The 17647-nt window shown below is 41.7% G+C and overlaps 1 long non-coding RNA gene across 1 annotated transcript; it reads right to left on the bottom strand.

Moving 5' to 3' along the window:
• Window positions 1–5599: 5599 nt before the first annotated feature.
• LOC139565889 (uncharacterized) lies at window positions 5600–7881 on the bottom strand. Its single transcript, XR_011672999.1, has 2 exons — window positions 7475–7881; window positions 5600–5949 (listed from the first exon to the last, which is right to left on the bottom strand). It is a non-coding gene; the product is annotated as an uncharacterized lncRNA (long non-coding RNA).
• Window positions 7882–17647: the final 9766 nt, after the last annotated feature.

Raw genomic sequence — 17647 nt, 5'->3', positions numbered from 1 at the left:
GTTTTGCCGAAAGAACAACTTGTTTATGAAAAATGTTCCCTCTAAGCTGTGCGTGGGACTGCCGCACAGAAGAAATATCAGCCTGCACAGAGAAGCACGAGATTGAACTTCACTCAACTTTATACAGTTTTCCCGTTAATTAACACGATCAATGTTTCCCTTTACTGTGGGAATTGGGATCCAATCAACGCAATATTAGACACTTTCAATACAACATAACGAAAAAAAACAAACGATGCAATAGTTAGTATGCAAAACTAACTATACAATATATTATGTTGTAGGCAGAACGCATCAGAGTAGGTTTCTATTGTGTTGACAGGAATGACTCAGGCCTGTACTCTACACAGACCACTGGGCCAAAACAAATCAGAGCTGCAGTATGCCTATATGCAAATAGACCATTGCCATGTATGGATCTGTGCCATTCACTTTGAACTGCTGTTTTTACAGCATAAGCGGTCGTGAGTAGATGCGCTTGTTTTGAGATCAAAGCGAGAGCTGCATTTAGCCACCAGTGCACATATGTACATTTGTTCATATTCATTGCTAGTGAGTGAGTTATTAGCCCAGTGATAGATCATTTGTAGTCAGCAATAGGGGTGATTGCTTCCTACAAGAGCACAGAATGTGTACATTTCTAGACACCTTTGAAAAATGTGTCAGGTAAAGAACTTTTTTTGTCTTAAAGGGGCAGTGTTGTATTTTGAGACAGGCTTGAATAAGCTAAGTAGCCAATAGGCAGAGGGTAGCATCATTTGTCTGATTCTCTGTAATAATGGTATGGGGAAAATGTTGCATTTTATTTTGTTGAAGTGGTTTCTTGCATCAAACAACACAACAACATTTTCAGTCACCTCCTTGTCTGAAGGACAAGTGGATAAAAAGTTTAATGTCATGTTTTTATCAAAAGTCACATGGAATGTAGGCCTACATTGAACACCACACATTGGCTGCTACTTTGGGCTGAATGACAGAACAGCTATTTCCATGTTAAAATGTTATTGTATGCATTTTCTCCATTATTTCTGACGGTTGGCCACTCTGGTAGGCCTACATTATGATCAAATAGCCACAGCTGTCTAATTGACCACTCTTAAAACTAACTTAAAGTGGGTACAGCCTCAGTGTTCACAGTAAACGTACGTTGGAAGTTACACAGAATTTTCACTAAATTCAAGTTGCGCTCAGCAGACCTGAAATTTGCTCAGTGACGTAAAACATTTGAGGGAACATTGATTATGAGTCTTGATCTTTTAACTGGATGGATGACGCACAAACAATCTTAAAAGCGGGAATCTGTGAACTCAACTCAAGTCAAGTCAATAAATATCCAATGAACCTGATCTGAACAGAACATTATTTTCAACACACCTGCCTCAAGGCATGTCACAAAGATTCTCATAAATCTATTAGCCGTAAGCATGTAGTCACTGTTAACGTCTGTCAATTCTCCTCACATTTCTCCTCACAAATGTTGCATGTTTAACAAGGTACAGTTATTAACATGGTAATTCACAGGTGCCTTTCAAATGTGTAATTACACAACATTATTTACATAGTGTAACAAGAAAATGTGTCATAGCATCAATAATTACACACGTGGAATAACCTTCGGCCAGTGGATGTGTAATTACACATTCCTTGTTCCAATTGTGTAATAACTGATAGCTATTAGCTCTACACCCTTATTACCACATAATGACATAGTAACACGTAACTATGTTGTTACTAGTTATTACTGTGTAGATATATAGTCATAGGGGTAACTTAATGTAAAGTGCTCCCCAAATTCATTAAAACCACCAGGTTTTACGTGTTAAGACTTTGAATGCCCTCATCCTAATCCTTTTGGTATTCAGGCAGCACATAATGTAGCCCATAATGGAAGCAACCAGATTTGGGGAGGGCAATCAATGAGTCTAAATTGAGAAATGGAGGGGCCGTGCCTTCAACCTCCTGGTGCATTGTTTACACGCCACCTAATTTAAAAGGAATTTAATGCATAATTGCCTGTACATCTGGGGCATCACCTTGATAATTGAGAGGAGGGAGAGATGGGGTGATGTTGGGAGAGGAAGAAAGGGAGAGGGCAGACTTCTCCTCTTATTTTGTGTAGATCAATCAGACCGTTTCCCAGCAGCGAAGGAGAATAGAAACAGCCAACTTCTGTTCAGTGTCTTTGTGCTCCCTCAGTGACTGTCCCCCCTCTGTTTCTCTCACCCCTTTTTTGGTTCCCGTCGTCCAAGTGTCGAAGCAACAAGTTGAATTCTTTGCCATTGTGGCTGTTAGGGAGATAATGAACAGGCTTATTATTTTTTTTTTTTAATTTAACCTTTATTTAACCAGGTAGGCAAATTGAGAACACGTTCTCATTTACAATTGCGACCTGGCCAAGATAAAGCAAAGCAGTTCGACACATACAACAACACATAGTTACACATGGAGTAAAACAAACATATAGTCAATAATACAGTGAAAAAAAAATAAGTCTATATACAATGTGAGCAAGTGAGGTGAGATAAGGGAGGTGAAGGCAAACAAATATATGTATAAATAAATAAAATATAAAAAGGCCATGGAGGCGAAGTGAGTACAACACAGCAAGTAAAATAAAAACTAAAAAAACACTGGAATGGTTGGTTTGCAGTGGAAGAAAGTGCAAAGTAGAGACAGAAATAATGGGGTGCAAAGGAGCAAAATAAATTAATAAATAAATACAGTAGGTAAAGAGGTAGTTGTTTGGGCTAAATTGTAGATGGGTTATGTACAGGTGCAGTAATCTATGAGCTGCTCTGACAGCTGGTGCTTAAAGCTAGTGAGGGAGATAGGTGTTTCCAGTTTCAGAGATTTTTGTAGTTCGTTCCAGTCATTGGCAGCAGAGAACTGGAAGGAGAGGCGTCCAAAGGAAGAATTGGTTTTGGGGGTGACTAGAGAGATATACCTGCTGGAGCGCGTGCTACAGGTAGGTGCTGCTATGGTGACCAGCGAGCTGAGATAAGGGGGGACTTTACCTAGCAGGGTCTTGTAGATGACCTGGAACCAGTGGGTTTGGCGACGAGTATGAAGCGAGGGCCAGCCAACGAGAGTGTACAGGTCGCAGTGGTGGGTAGTATATGGGGCTTTGGTGACAAAACGGATGGCACTGTGATAGACTGCATCCAATTTATTGAGTAGGGTTTTGGAGGCTATTTTGTAAATGACATCACCGAAGTCGAGGATTGGTAGGATGGTCAGTTTTACAAGGGTATGTTTGGCAGCATGAGTAAAGGATGCTTTGTTGCGGAATAGGAAGCCAATTCTAGATTTGACTTTGGATTGGAGATGTTTGATGTGGGTCTGGAAGGAGAGTTTACAGTCTAACCAGACACCTAGGTATTTGTAGTTGTCCACATATTCTAAGTCAGAGCCGTCCAAAGTAGTGATGTTGGACAGGCGGGCAGGAGCAGGCAGCGATCGGTTGAAGAGCATGCATTTGGTTTTACTTGTATTTAAGAGCAGTTGGAGGCCACGGAAGGAGAGTTGTATGGCATTGAAGCTCGCCTGGAGGGTTGTTAACACAGTGTCAAAAGAAGGGCCAGAAGTATACAGAATAGTGTCGTCTGCGTAGAGGTGGATCAGAGAATCACCAGCAGCAAGAGCGACATCATTGATGTAAACAGAGAAGAGAGTCGGTCCAAGAATTGAACCCTGTGGCACCCCCATAGAGACTGCCAGAGGCAAAGTCGTTAGTGTGGTTTGTAATTCTCCTACTTCATCTGCTCATTAGCCGTCAATATTGTTAATTAGTGGCGTTAGGAGTAACAAACATCTGAGTTGGTGCAGTGTTGAATCTCAGATTTTCTGCTGTGCTCTGCCTCTTTCCTGTACTGTGGCCGTGGCTCCATTCATTGTAGCCTGAGAATGGCCAAAGGCTTAGCTTTCAGAACATACGAGTGGTAGCGATGGAACTGTGGTGTACTTATAACTGACTTGCCTAGCTAAATAAAGGTTGAATAAGTACAAAAATAAGCCACTGAGGTCAGCTTGGGTCACATTACTTCCTGTGAAACTGACCGCTAACATCAACAAATTTAAAACAGGGAGTAAGTGTAAGAGAATTTCCAGTCATCTGGTGATTTTTAGTACGTATACTGTTCTCTTTGAAGTAGAAAGAAGAATCGATATAAGTTTAAATATTAGACATGTGTAAGCAGAATGAAGGCTGAGCCCATGTGAGTGTACAAAGCTGGATCAACATCGAGTCAAAAATTAGACATGTCCTAAAACAGAACATAAGCAGAATCCGTGTGGATGAGGCAAGATAAACCAACAAGACGTGTCTGGTCTGGGCCATATCTGATCTTGTGAAGGCTACTGGACACACACATGGGTTAATCATACATAGACAACATCGGCCTGAACTTGTGAAGACCTTTGGACAGGAACATTAGCTAATCAGTTATAGGAACCATTAGGAGTATGCATGTCACGCCACCAATAGAATCTATGCCCCAATGTCTGAGCCAATAAGAGAATGGAAACTAAGCAAGACAACAAGATTCATAAAGTGGAGTGACGATGTTATGTAAGGGTAAGACTGTATAAAATTCAAGTACTAAGAATGGAGAGTCGGTTCTTCCATGGAATTGCTGTTTGTAATAAAGTCTATTTGAATTCACAAGCTCCGCTATCTGAGAAGTATTTGATTCAATATTTCCACGACATAAGTAGCCCAGGTTCTCTTAGCTACGGTATAGGACGGGTGTAACGGCGTTCCTCCTCCTCTTCATCCGAAGAGGAGGAGCAGGGATTGAACCAAAATGCAGCGTCTTGATATGACATTATTTATTAAAGAAAACACGAAAACACGAACTTCACTTGAAACTAACAAAACAACAAACGGAGTAGACAAACCTGGACGACGAACCTACATGAAACACGAAGAACTCACGAACAGGAAAAATGACTACACAAAATGACGAACGAACGAAACAGTCCCGTATGGTGCAACATAGACACAGACACAGGAGACAACCACCCACGACAAACAATGTGACAACACCTACCTTAATATGATTCTCAATCAGAGGAGATGAAAACCACCTGCCTCTAATTGAGAACCATATTAGGTACCCATTAACCAACATAGAAACAGAAAACATAGACTGCCCACCCAAACTCACGTCCTGACCAACTAACACATACAAAAACTAACAGAAAACAGGTCAGGAACGTGACAACGGGTATCGGGTTACATTGAATTCTGTTCTATCCTCCTGGGATGCCAGGCTCACAGTCATTAGATAGCTATTGTTGAGACGACCACTCCACTCACCTTAGGTTGAGTGTGTCTCGCTGATTTCCACAGAGCCTTTTCACTTCCTCCTGAAAACCAAGTGTCCTCCAGTTAAGTTGAGAACAATGGCCTTTTCATTTGTGCCATTTCGCACGTCGCTGATGATCTCCTATTTCAAACCTGTTTGAAACCCCCTGAAAAAAAATGAGTCCCAGGCAAAATGCAGAGGAGTTTATTTATTTAATTTGTCATTAATCATGCTGAACTAAATGATAAGGTGGCGTGCCGCAATTAATCAATGACAACAAGGGCAGCAACATCTTTTCAGTTGTTTATTGTGCACTATTGGCACTATTTTTGTATTTTTAATTAGGAATGGGTTTGCTTCGGAGTCAAAACTAAGAGGCTTGGTGTGTGTGTGCGTAAGAGTGTGCGTGTGACTGTGGAATATAGGATGAGTGTTTTAATTACGATGCAGAGGCCTGCGTGTCTTCCGTCCACTGTAGTCCTCTCTGATTTATGACGGCAACGGAGAGGAGACACTAGATTGTTTTCATCTTGTTTCCTCCGACCAGGGAGGAGGGAGAGTCGGTTGCTCTTAGGATACATTTTTTCTTCTGCATTTCCTACATGTGGGGAGAGAAGACTGTGTAGGACATGCACCAGTGAGTCTGGAGCGAAGAGAGAGAGAAAAAGAGAGAAAGAGAGAGAGATATGTATTTTATAATTGTCACGCCCTGACTTTAGTTATATTTTGTTTTCTTTATTTTTTGGTTCTTTTTTTGTTGTCTCTGATTGGGGAGCCTATTTAGGTTGCCATTTCCATGTTGGTTTTGTAGGTAGTTGTTTTCTGTTTTGTGTGAGTACCTGACAGAACTGTTGCGTTTTGTTCCACTTTTGTTTTTTGTTTCAGTGTTCAGGTTATAATAAAATTCATAAACACGTACAACGCTGCGCTTTGGTCTACTCTTTCTTCCTCAGACGAACATCGTTACAATAATGGAGAGGAGAGAGAGAGAGAAAGAGAGAGGGCATTGAGTTTGGTGGAATCAGCTAAATAAAAAAAACTTTGATTTCAACTCGTCCTTGGTCCATATTTATTTAGCGTCAGAGAGCTCGATAGATATGCTGTTATTGTCACGTTCGTTATAGCGATGAGACCAAAGCGCAGCGTGATTTGAATATATCTTCTTTTAATAAAGAAAGAACACGGAATGAACTATACAAAAACAACAAAACGAACGTGAAGCTATATAATCATAGTGCTGACACAAGCAACTAAACATAGACATAGATAATCACCCACAAAATACTCAAGGAATATGGCTGCCTAAATATGGTTCCCAATCAGAGAAAACGATAAACAGCTGCCTCTAATTGAGAACCAATCTAGGCAACCATAGACATACAAAACCCCTAGACTGGTAACAACCCCATAAACATACAAAAACCATAGACAGGACAAAAACATATAATCACCCTCGTCACACCCTGACCTAACCAAAAATAATAAAGAAAACAAAGAATACTAAGGTCAGGGCATGACAGTTATAGCTAACTTAATTGATTTGATTGATAGCTGTGTTTTTTTCAAGTGGAATAGACAGAAGAATGAACATGCACATTACAGTATAGACTATATTTATTTTTTACTAGTGGCTTTGCACTTAATATATGCAGGGAGAAGCAGAGATGTCTCTTCTACTCTCTGCTGAACCAAATACCGAGCTGAGATTACAGGACCAATGGCAGACAGGAATGATTACGGAGGTTAAATGACCTCATATTATCCAAAGACTCTTTCTCTACTTCCCTCTCTGAGGAGAACCATCACCTCTATTTAGTTTCTCCTTGGGGTAGAGCACTGTGTGGGCTAGCTGCCACTTGCCTGGTCTTAATCAGTAGGCCTCTGCCTGCAGTGGCTGTGAAAAATGGTTGTGCCTCTGCAGGTATTGTGATTGGAAAAAGGCAGCCATTTTGTGCTCCTGGGGAAGGAGGACCTGAGGTCATAGGTGGCTCCTCTCTCTATGAGGACATTAATAAAACACTCCTCTGTATTTAAAGATGTAGAGAAAATAGTTGTTCCTTTTTCAAGCAAGATCAAGCAAGTTCAAGCAAGATTTACGAAGACTCAACGGTTAACAAATTATTTCTGACTGACTGTGGAGGAACACAATGTAATTCAAGTGGCAGTACCATGATATTGGAATGTCTCCGTATTTCTCTGCTAGATGTTTCAGCAGTACCACAGCTGCTACACCAGCCATGAAATGAAGTGGTTGATTCAGAAAGCAATTCTGGCCTCTTGGTTTATTTCTTTTTTCTTCAATGAATTTCCTCTGCCTCTGTAGACGGAGAGAGTGCCCTTTCACTCATCGGAGGAGTGCAGATGACCCTCATCAATTCTTACCCCGGAGACGCGGCCAGCTGCTGAAGTCCGTAGCTCGTCTCAACTCCCCCTACTCACCCTTTGTTTGTTGCTATTTTATTCATGTCCCCTTTGCTTATCCCTCTAGTGACAAAGCCATTTGTTTTATCCAAAGCAATTTGGGGTTTTATTGCAGTGTGTTTGTGGCACAGTGAGGTGCTGTCGGAGCACCGATAAATGTAGAGGACGCCGACAGCCGGTACTCCCACCCATCCTGCCAGTCACCCACCCACAGGCAGGGGAGTCCAGACACCAGCTTACCCCTCCCTTATGGCCTTCCTGTGTTATGTAATGTACACAGAGAATTTGAACTGTCAAATAAATACAACAAACAAACACAATGCAAACATTCTAACAGGAAATGATGACGAAATAGAGTCCATTGCATTCATTGCAGGTGTCCTGTTCCCGACACAGAGGTGTTCTTGCAGTGTAAGCATTTGAGTGTTATATTCTCTTCAGTGGGACAATTCACTCTTTTTCTCTCTAGCTTTTCCTCTTTTCTAAAATATAGGGCTCTTTTCCTCTTTTCTAAAATACAGGGCTCTTTTCCTCTCATAAGGAGGAGATTGCAGCCATCAATATTGATTTCGCTCAGCTCAATTGCAGATGATTGCATACGTTTCCCTTTTAGATCTGCATAGATAATGATCACTGTCAGTTAATCTAACATTATCACCCACCCACAGAAAATTTTAACGGTTGGTTCCTGACAGAGGCTTTGAGTAGATCACTAGACATATTACTGAAGACGCCTGGGTCTCCTTAAAAAGTTTAGGCCCTCTTAAAACATTGATGGGCTAATGTCTGTTGAGGGACAAAAATTAAATATTAATTGAAATCTTAATTTCACTGTTGATGTGTCACAACCAGTGTTGGGGCATTACAGTAATAATATTTATTTTTGCGGTAACGAGTAATATAACAGAGTACTGTTGTAATTTGAGTAATAATATTACAGTTACTGATCAAAGATAGGTCGCCATTACTTCTTTACTTTTGTTATCATTACCTTCCTATTACAGTTATAGATCCAAATAAATATTTGTGATAGTTATTATTCCCTCTGTTGACGCAATATAAAAAATCCCCCCGCCCCAGATTCTAATTGTTTTTGTCCTTAGTCCTTTCACCAAGTTCCTGTTTACATACACACTATTACTACTAACAGTTTTAGTGAAAAATGTCAGAAGTGTCTAAAACATTGAGTTTCTCAGAAGTACTTCCATTACTTTGATTTGGTAGAAGGACAACATTACAATAATATAACTGTAGAATGTAAACTGTGTCCATTAGAGAAACATCTCTCCACTGCTAGAAACACAACTTCCAATCTCTTGAAGAACCTGTAAAGCAACACGCCAAGACAAAACTCGTAGCAAAAGACCCCGGAGGCCTGACCACTGCTGCTGTAGGCCTACCTCAACCAAACAACCAAGGTGTCACGCCCTGACCTTAGAGAGACTTTTTTATTCTCTATTTTGGTTAGGTCAGGGTGTGACTAGGGTGGGTATTCTAGTTTTTTATATTTCTATGTTGGCCTGGTATGGTTCCCAATCAGAGGCAGCTGTCTATCGTTGTCTCTGATTGGGGATCATATTTAGGCAGCCTTTTTTCCACCTGTAGTTTGTGGGATCTTGTTTTGGTACTGTGCTGTTTAGCTCTACTAAACTTTACGTTTGTTTTTTCGGTGTTCATTGAATAAAGTAAGATGTACGCCTACCACACTGCACCTTGGTCCACTCATTCCAACAACGAGCGTAACACAAGGCTTGATTTCATCTTTCAGGAGGACAGGCTGGAGCCCAGGGAGAGCTGAACAAACTTGTAGCTGGTAATTAGGCTACTTGTATAGGCCTACATACTGTAACGCGTAACCGAAAGTACTATATCCAGTAGTGTAACTAATTATTTTTCCCAGGGAGTGACAAGTAATTTGCTACTTTTGAATGAAGTAACAATTCATTGGTAATATATTACTTTTTTGAGTAACAACCTCAACACTGGTCACAGCTACTGTAATGTTGATGACCAATACAGATCCCTCAAATACACTATTAGCCTGCTCAAAATCCTATTCTTGCTGAAACATTACATTTTACCAACATTAAATCATCTTAAAATCCTATATTCTGTTAGATTACACGGGGTACGTCATGTTTCTATCTACCTATTGCTCACTAAGAAGTAGTTACTATTCGCTGACAGAGTTGCATCAGAATCTCTAACTTTAACTTTCAACTCAATCTTAACTTTCAACTCTATCTTAACTTTCAACTCAATCTTAACTTTCAACTCAATCTTAACTTTCAACTCAATCTTAACTTTCAAGATATGTTGGTGCAACCAGCATACTATACATTCAAGCATAACCAATATGAGATCTCCTTATAGTAACGATCTGTGGGTCCTCATCACCCTTCCTCATAAGGACATTCTATCTGCACAGCATTCTATGCACAGCTTTAACAGGGTCAGAAGACATTATTTCTGGGGTGACTGGAGTTTGCCTGATGAAATGTTGACTCAGCCTTACTGGTATAAATGTCTTATTTATGATCCGCAATATAATAAAAAGTCATTTGAGACCAAATCAGAGCGATTATGTTTAAGGAAATCATAACCATAATCATTCTTCAGCAAAATCATTGTCAGTGTTGTTGTCATTTATTTAGTGATCGTTGTCGTCTTTATCATCATCATCATCATCATTGTTGTCATCACCATGGTGTCACGCCCTGGCCATAGAGAGGCTTTTATTCTCTATTTTGGTTAGGCCAGGGTGTGACTAGGGTGGGCATTCTAGTTTCTTTATTTCTATGTTTTCTATTTCTTTGTGTTTGGCCGGGTGTGGTTCTCAATCAGAGGCAGCTGTCTATCGTTGTCTCTGATTGGGAATCATACTTAGGCAGCCTTTTTTCCTTTCGCATTTGTGGGTAGTTATCTTTGTTAGTGGCACTATTGCCCAAGTTAAATGTATTTGGCTAAGGTGTATGTAAACTTCCGACTTCAACTGTATGCATATATTCTTAGACAGATAGAGACCCTATATACTACACAATCATGTACCACATCCCACAATGTAAAAAAATATGTTGTTGTAAGCTTTACAGTAATATACTGTTAAACCAAAGTTTCTTTGGAATGTATGGTAACATACTGTACCTTTTTTTACAGTATCTGCCTGTAAGTAAACATTTTTACATTGCAGCGGTTCACTCTCATTTAGGTGAAAAATGGCTTATGCAAGGTAGGGTCTTATCTGTCTCCTTGGTGACCTGCACTCACCCTCCAACCTCAATATACAGAGCAGCCTCCTCCCTCCCACCCCTACCTGCTCAATATCACCTAACCCTCACAGGGAGAGCTAGTAGGTTGAACACTGTCAGTACACACAGTAGTTCAGGAGATCTCTGAATGCTCTTTGGGTTTTACAGGCTAAGTCCTGTCTTTATCATTTCTATGGTAATGTGATTGAATACAAACAGAGATTGCTACAGTAGGTAGTTAAGGAGTGTACTGTCCTTCCCTTCATGGTGGAGGTTGGCCTAGCCATTCTACAATGATGCCGAACCAGTAGTGTGCGTTGTGAGTTAATTTATATTCCCCATATCCACCCCTTTTATACACATGTCTACCCCTCAGAGCAAAGCCAGGCATAGTGTGCTAAGTCTAGAGGACTGTGTAATCATGCAGTAAGCATGTCCAATTGTGATCAACGGAACTATTGATCAAGTGTGTTGTGAGGTTGCAATGCCTTGGGACCCTGTGGTTTGACATTTTCAGGGAACTTGCCGTTGTTCAGGTCTGAAGACTCGTGTCCTCTGCAGCAGGGCCTCGGGGCCTCAGGGCTTACTGCTTCCTGGAGAGAGGCGCTCGAGACCCCAACAGATCAACAAAATGGTAAACTGACACAGACACATGCTGTCATAGATTATAGAACGTACACACTGCACTGTCCTCTGGAATATAACGGTATATAAATCAACGTAACTGGAGGAGAGAGACAGTCAGATCCCTTTTGCATGAAGGAAACCTTGTGGGGATATCACTGATGAACAAAACAGAGGATGACAATGCTTTGAAGATTGCAGTTCATCAGTCATGGATTATAACATATTTGTATGCATGAGGAAATGACCCGAGGTACTTTTGCAGATTAAAATAATTAAAGTTGGGATGGGATTTGCACGATAGTAGCAAAGATCTTAATTTGTATTGCATGAAGAGAAAAAATACATGTCTGTCAGTATGAATTTAATCTGTTTGTATTTGCTTTTTCAAACCTATTTATTCTAGTGATGTTATCGTGCAGAGTATGATGCCTAGCGTGTTGACATTGTTGTTTTATATCCTGACCTAGTGGTCTCTCCTGCTAATCAACATATTCACACAGACCTCACCACACATGAAACAGCGCCCAGAGAGGAGAGAGGTGGCACCCTGGTTCAATCCCTGGGAGACAAAGAAAGCGAAGTGACAGATGTGTTTCTATAATAATAATAAGGACAAGGTTCATATCAACGGTGAAACTAGTTTTCAGGGTCCAACTGTTGTTTTTTTCTGCGATCTGGTTTGTTGTCCCCTGGGCGCCTGTGGCTGACAGTCTGTTCCAGACATGTTTTTGCATCGCTCTGCACCTGGACAGGGACATACCGCAGGCCAGAGAGGGGGGAGAGGAGCGGAGCTGCAACCCTGTGATCCAAATCTGTGAGCTCTTGGGGCCTGCGACTCGCATTCTGCATTTGGTGTGACAGTGTGTCTTTCAGGGGCATAGTAAACACTAAACACTTATTCTTCAGTTGTCTAAATCCAAATGTATGTTTTATGCTATTCAGCAGAATTATGTTAAACCCCAACTCCCTTGTGACAAATCACAAATGCTATTTATATACCAACATTTTATTTATGATGATTCCTGAACATTACAGTCTCAGGTTGTTGGTAATCATTGACCTGAATGACCTCAGATCACATCCTACTGTAGTATTGATCTGATGATTTAAAAAAAGAAATAAGATGAGGTCATTGCTGATGGTGTATCACTGCATTGTATGGGGCACTAACCAAATTAATACGAGGTGGAGGGTGTTCACCATTCTGGGTTTAATCAATCACCCCTGTAGGAATCAGGGGCGGGAGGAGGAGGGTCAGGTGGAGGAGGGGTTGGGATGTGGGATATTGGCTGGGGAAGGAAGGAATTCCCCTTCAGGGGCTGGTGCGGAACCGGCTCGTTTTTCACCGCTCTGGGCGCGGCTCATTCATTCATTAGGCAGCGAGACGGGGGTGTTACGGTGGTGGGTCTGCCACGCTGGCGCTGCCTCATTACTCTCCCAAGGCTGGCAGGAGTGTACCACGGTGTGGAATATCTAACACCCCCTCCACTGTCCCCAACCCTGCCAGGGAGAGATGTGAGCTCAACATGTTGGAGTGTCTGCTCATTATTGCAGTATCATCATAACTCAGCCAAGGACCATGTGTGTGGAGGAGAACGGGATAAGTGACGTAGAGCTAGAGAGGGGTTTCAAATCCCCGCGAAGGGACGTGGGAGGTATTTCTCTGATTGAAATACTAATAGCATTGGAAGATAGAAACCTCCTCTCTCTCTCTCTCTCTCTCTCTCTCTCTCTCTCTCTCTCTCTCTCTCTCTCTCTCTCTCTCTCTCTCTCTCTCTCTCTCTCTCTCTCTCTCTCTTTGTCTCTCTCTCTCTTTTAACTGCCTGTCATAACCTATGGCTTAAAGATTATTCTTCCCTCCAAGTGCATCTAAAAAAGATTGAAATCCAGTGAACAGTTGATTTAGCTTTGTACCTATTAAGAGCTTATTTTTAAGGCTTTGTCCCAAATGGCACCCTACTCAGAATGGGGCTCTGCACTAAATGGGAAATAGGGAAGAAGGTGCCATTTAGAAGGCAACCAGTGCTGTTGAATGTAATCACCCCATATTGATCAGAGAGTACAAAGGCCAGGTTATTACTGGTCTATGAGTGTGTCAATGCTCCTACCCATTTGACTGTGATGCATTAGTTCCATTTACATGGCTGAAATGTCCCCAGCAGAAACACCTCGCCTTCACCTAATTACTGTCATTTCCCCTTGTTTGAAGCCAGCCTCCATTTGGAGCCAGGTAATGGCTTTTAGCACAGCAATTATTCCACTTCCTTGTATCTTCCTATCTTTCACTTTGGATTACAATAATTTCCCCTGCTTTGCACTGTTTCGAAGGATATCTGCAGCCACACCACAGAACGACCCACTGTCGTTGTGTTATTAACGGTTGCATGTGCACACACACCTTGATGTGCCTCAAAATTGTCAAAGACTCCAGCCACCCTAGTCATAGACTATTCTCTCTGCTACCGCACGGCAAGCGATACCGGAGCGCCAAGTCTAGGTGCATGAGGCTTCTAAACAGCTTCTACCCCCAAGCCATAAGACTCCTGAACAGCTAATCAAATGTCTACCCAGACTATTTGCATTGCCCCCCCCCCCCCCCCCCCTACGCTGCTGCTACTATCTGTTATTATCTATTCATAGCCACTTTAATCACTCTACCTACATGTACATAATTACCTCAATTACCTCAACACCGGTGCCCCCCGCACATTGACACATTGACTCTGTACTGGCACCCCCTGTATATAGCACCGCTATTGTTATTTACTGCTGCTCTTTAATTATTTGTTATTCTTATCTCTTACTTTTTGGGGGGATTTTCTTAAAACTGCATTGTTGGTTAAGGGCTTGTAAGTAAGCATTTCACTGTAAGGTCTACAGCTGTTGTATTCAGCGCATGTGACAAATAAAATGGGATTTGATTTGATTTAATAATAGAACAGGACTATTTCTCCTTCACTTTAGAAACTGCAGTACAGGATTGCTTCAATCTCACTGTATCCGAAGCCACAATAGTTGTTTTATCTGTGTACCATTTATACGAACACAAATGACTTAGAACATTCTTATCCCATGTTGTTCTCTACTCTCCGCAATGGGAACTTCAGGGATGGTTTTCTTTCCAGCTTTTACATTTACATTACATTTAAGTCATTTAGCAGACGCTCTTATCCAGAGCGACTTACAAGTTTTCTTGGTGATGGTATGCCTTCTCTGGCAGCCCGTAGAGACCAGACTGTGATGGGTGCAGATGTTGTAGATGAGGGGCGATGAGGGGAGATGAGGAGGAGGAGGTGCAGCGTGGTGCTGGAGGATCATGTGTTGATAGCTGCCATGTCTATTTTCCTATCAGATGGGGAGAGCCGAGGCCCTATGACTCCCTCGGGGGAAATCTGGGCTGTTTCCATCTCACACATTTCTTCTGGCTCTCACTCTCTTCCTCACACACACACACACACACACAACACACACAAACACTGTATCATCCCAGATGCAAGAGCCAGATTTACTTATTTCGTGATGGGCTTTTTATCCCGCATTATCAAGCGATTTCAAGGAAATTCTATCTCCCACCAACGCAGTTATGATTTATCTGCTGGAGCCACAGTGATAAATGTTCTTGAGAGTAAAAACAGTATTTGTGTAATTGGATCATTCTTCGTCCCACTCCCCATAACTCCTCTGTCTGTTCCTTGGTAGAGTTATGAGCGCTCATGGCAGGTAATGTATTTCATTATACGCTAGCCTAGTTTTAAATATAAAAAATGGGTGGGATGGGACCAGTCCAGCCTGAGGCCATTTTCTCGGCTGGTCCCTGAAGGTGCATCCAATATTGATTGCTATGGAGCGGAGTGTTATATTCCCACAGAGCAGGATATGTAGGCAGCAGGAGAGACGCTGCTGCTTTTTTCCTGGCCAGATTTAGACTGCCAAGCAACACTAGCGATGACAGACTACTGGCGGAGGTGCCATGGATCCACAGTGAGCTGCAGCTTCACAGCTTGAGCTGCTAAAGCCCCCACGCTGTCTGCAGAGCGGAGAGGCACAAGTCAAAACAGAGACTAGGCACACACTCTATCTCTCTCTCTCTTTCTCATCATGTCAACACGTGAGCATTGATTAAGGCTGAGAAGATGCATGCACCCTACCCCCATTTCCCTTGATGACATGGGGGAGGAGGGAGTAAAGAAAATGCTAGAATGTTCTGTGTTTACCACCTGTTATGCAAGTAGGTTGTGTTTCCATCTACTGTGGGATAGGAACACAGCATCCATGATAGGAGAGGACTGTCTCCAAAGAAAGTACAGAATTCAGAACAGCAAATATCTGTCACTTAAATCCTGCTACCTAAGGAATGAATTTCCATTCAGATTGTGACCAGAAAAAAATGTGTATTTATTCGGCGCTCTAACTCACTGAATGATGAAGAAGTTTTGCCCAGTGATGCTCTTGCCTAGATTCACGTCAAAAGTATCCTACTTTGCATTCTGGGTGTAAGGTCTGGCTTCATCTGACTTTCACTTTGAGCTGTGATGAATCTGCTGAACAGTTTTTCTCCCTATAAAGGGACGTCTGATTAAATGAAAGGCGTCTGATTCTCAGAGCAGTGGTGGTTTGGCAGCCCAAGTATGATTCATCGTCATAATCTCCTTTGCACAGCGAGCGATTTTTGTAATCAACACATTTCAAGTGAAAAAGACGTGAATCATTCTCTCTCATATGTGCCTAATCAAGAGGGGAAAGCAGCAAATGAAACAAGCTGGTTATGACTGCTTGGCTCATCAGACAGCTCAGAGCGTGGTGTGAGAATATGGGTGTACATAATGGGAAAGTTAGGCCTCTACTTAGTATAGAACATTGTTTCTCAAGCAGTTATTTTTTCCCAAGCCTTGATTCGCGGAAATTATGATTATTTGAATATGGTGTGTTATTGCTGGGCTAGAGACAGGAAGAGGCAAAGTGGGACTGTCCACTCCCGTTGAAATCTGTCCACAAACACAGCAATAAGCAGAGCGATAAGCAGAACACCTGCCTTCCCGCCTTTGGGACAACGACTCCCATTGTTAGGGTGGAGAATAGACCATCTCGTCGTTATATACAGTATATCTGGCGTCCCCCAGGAAAGGAATGGGATTGTTACATGAACAAAAAAAAATAAAAAATGCTGCATGTGTCCAACCCTGGTAAATGTTTTCACCTGGAACTGATCATCAATGCTGACAGAGGAGAAACAATGTGCATAAAGGTTTTTTTCAGGTGAACTGCTACACTACACAGATACTGGAATTGATGGAAATTATGTAAAAATGTACCACTAGCCACTTTAAACAATGCCACTTAATATAATGTTTACATACCCTACATTACCCATCTCATATGTATATGTATATACTGTACTCTATATCATCTACTGCATCTTGCCATCTTTATGTAATACATGTACCACTAGCCACTTTAAACTATGCCACTTTATGTTTACATACCCTACAGTACTCATCTCATATGTATATACCGTACTCTATACCATCTACTGCATCTTGCCTATGCCGTTCTGTACCATCACTCATTCATATATCTTTATGTACATATTCTTTATCCCTTTACACTTGTGTGTATAAGGTAGTAGTTGTGGAATTGTTAGGTTAGATTACTTGTTGTTATTACTGCATTGTCGGAACTAGAAGCACAAGCATTTCGCTACACTCGCATTAACATCTGCTAACCATGTGTATGTGACTAATAAAATTTGATTTGATTTGATTTGATACCGAAGCTGACTCAAGCGTAATGCATCAAAGTAAGGAACAGTTTGGTCAGCAAGAATAAAACGGCTCTAATTTTCTGCATTATTTTTCCACCCCTCGTCTCTCAGGGCTGTAAACTGGTGCTGCAGTCTCTAAGGTGTTTACGCTGGGCAATTTCAGTTATTCACCAAGAGGAGCGAGGAGGACGGGAGGAATACCAACCTCATCTGATACTCACCTGGGGCATGAGTCTGGCTGCATTCCACACAGGTAATTACAATTATGCTAATCAACTGCACCA

This window comes from Salvelinus alpinus, chromosome 37, assembly GCF_045679555.1.
Source record: "Salvelinus alpinus chromosome 37, SLU_Salpinus.1, whole genome shotgun sequence".
Lineage (NCBI taxonomy): Eukaryota > Metazoa > Chordata > Actinopteri > Salmoniformes > Salmonidae > Salvelinus > Salvelinus alpinus.
Note: the sequence above shows the minus strand (reverse complement) of the source record. Positions and strands in the feature narration are given on the sequence as shown.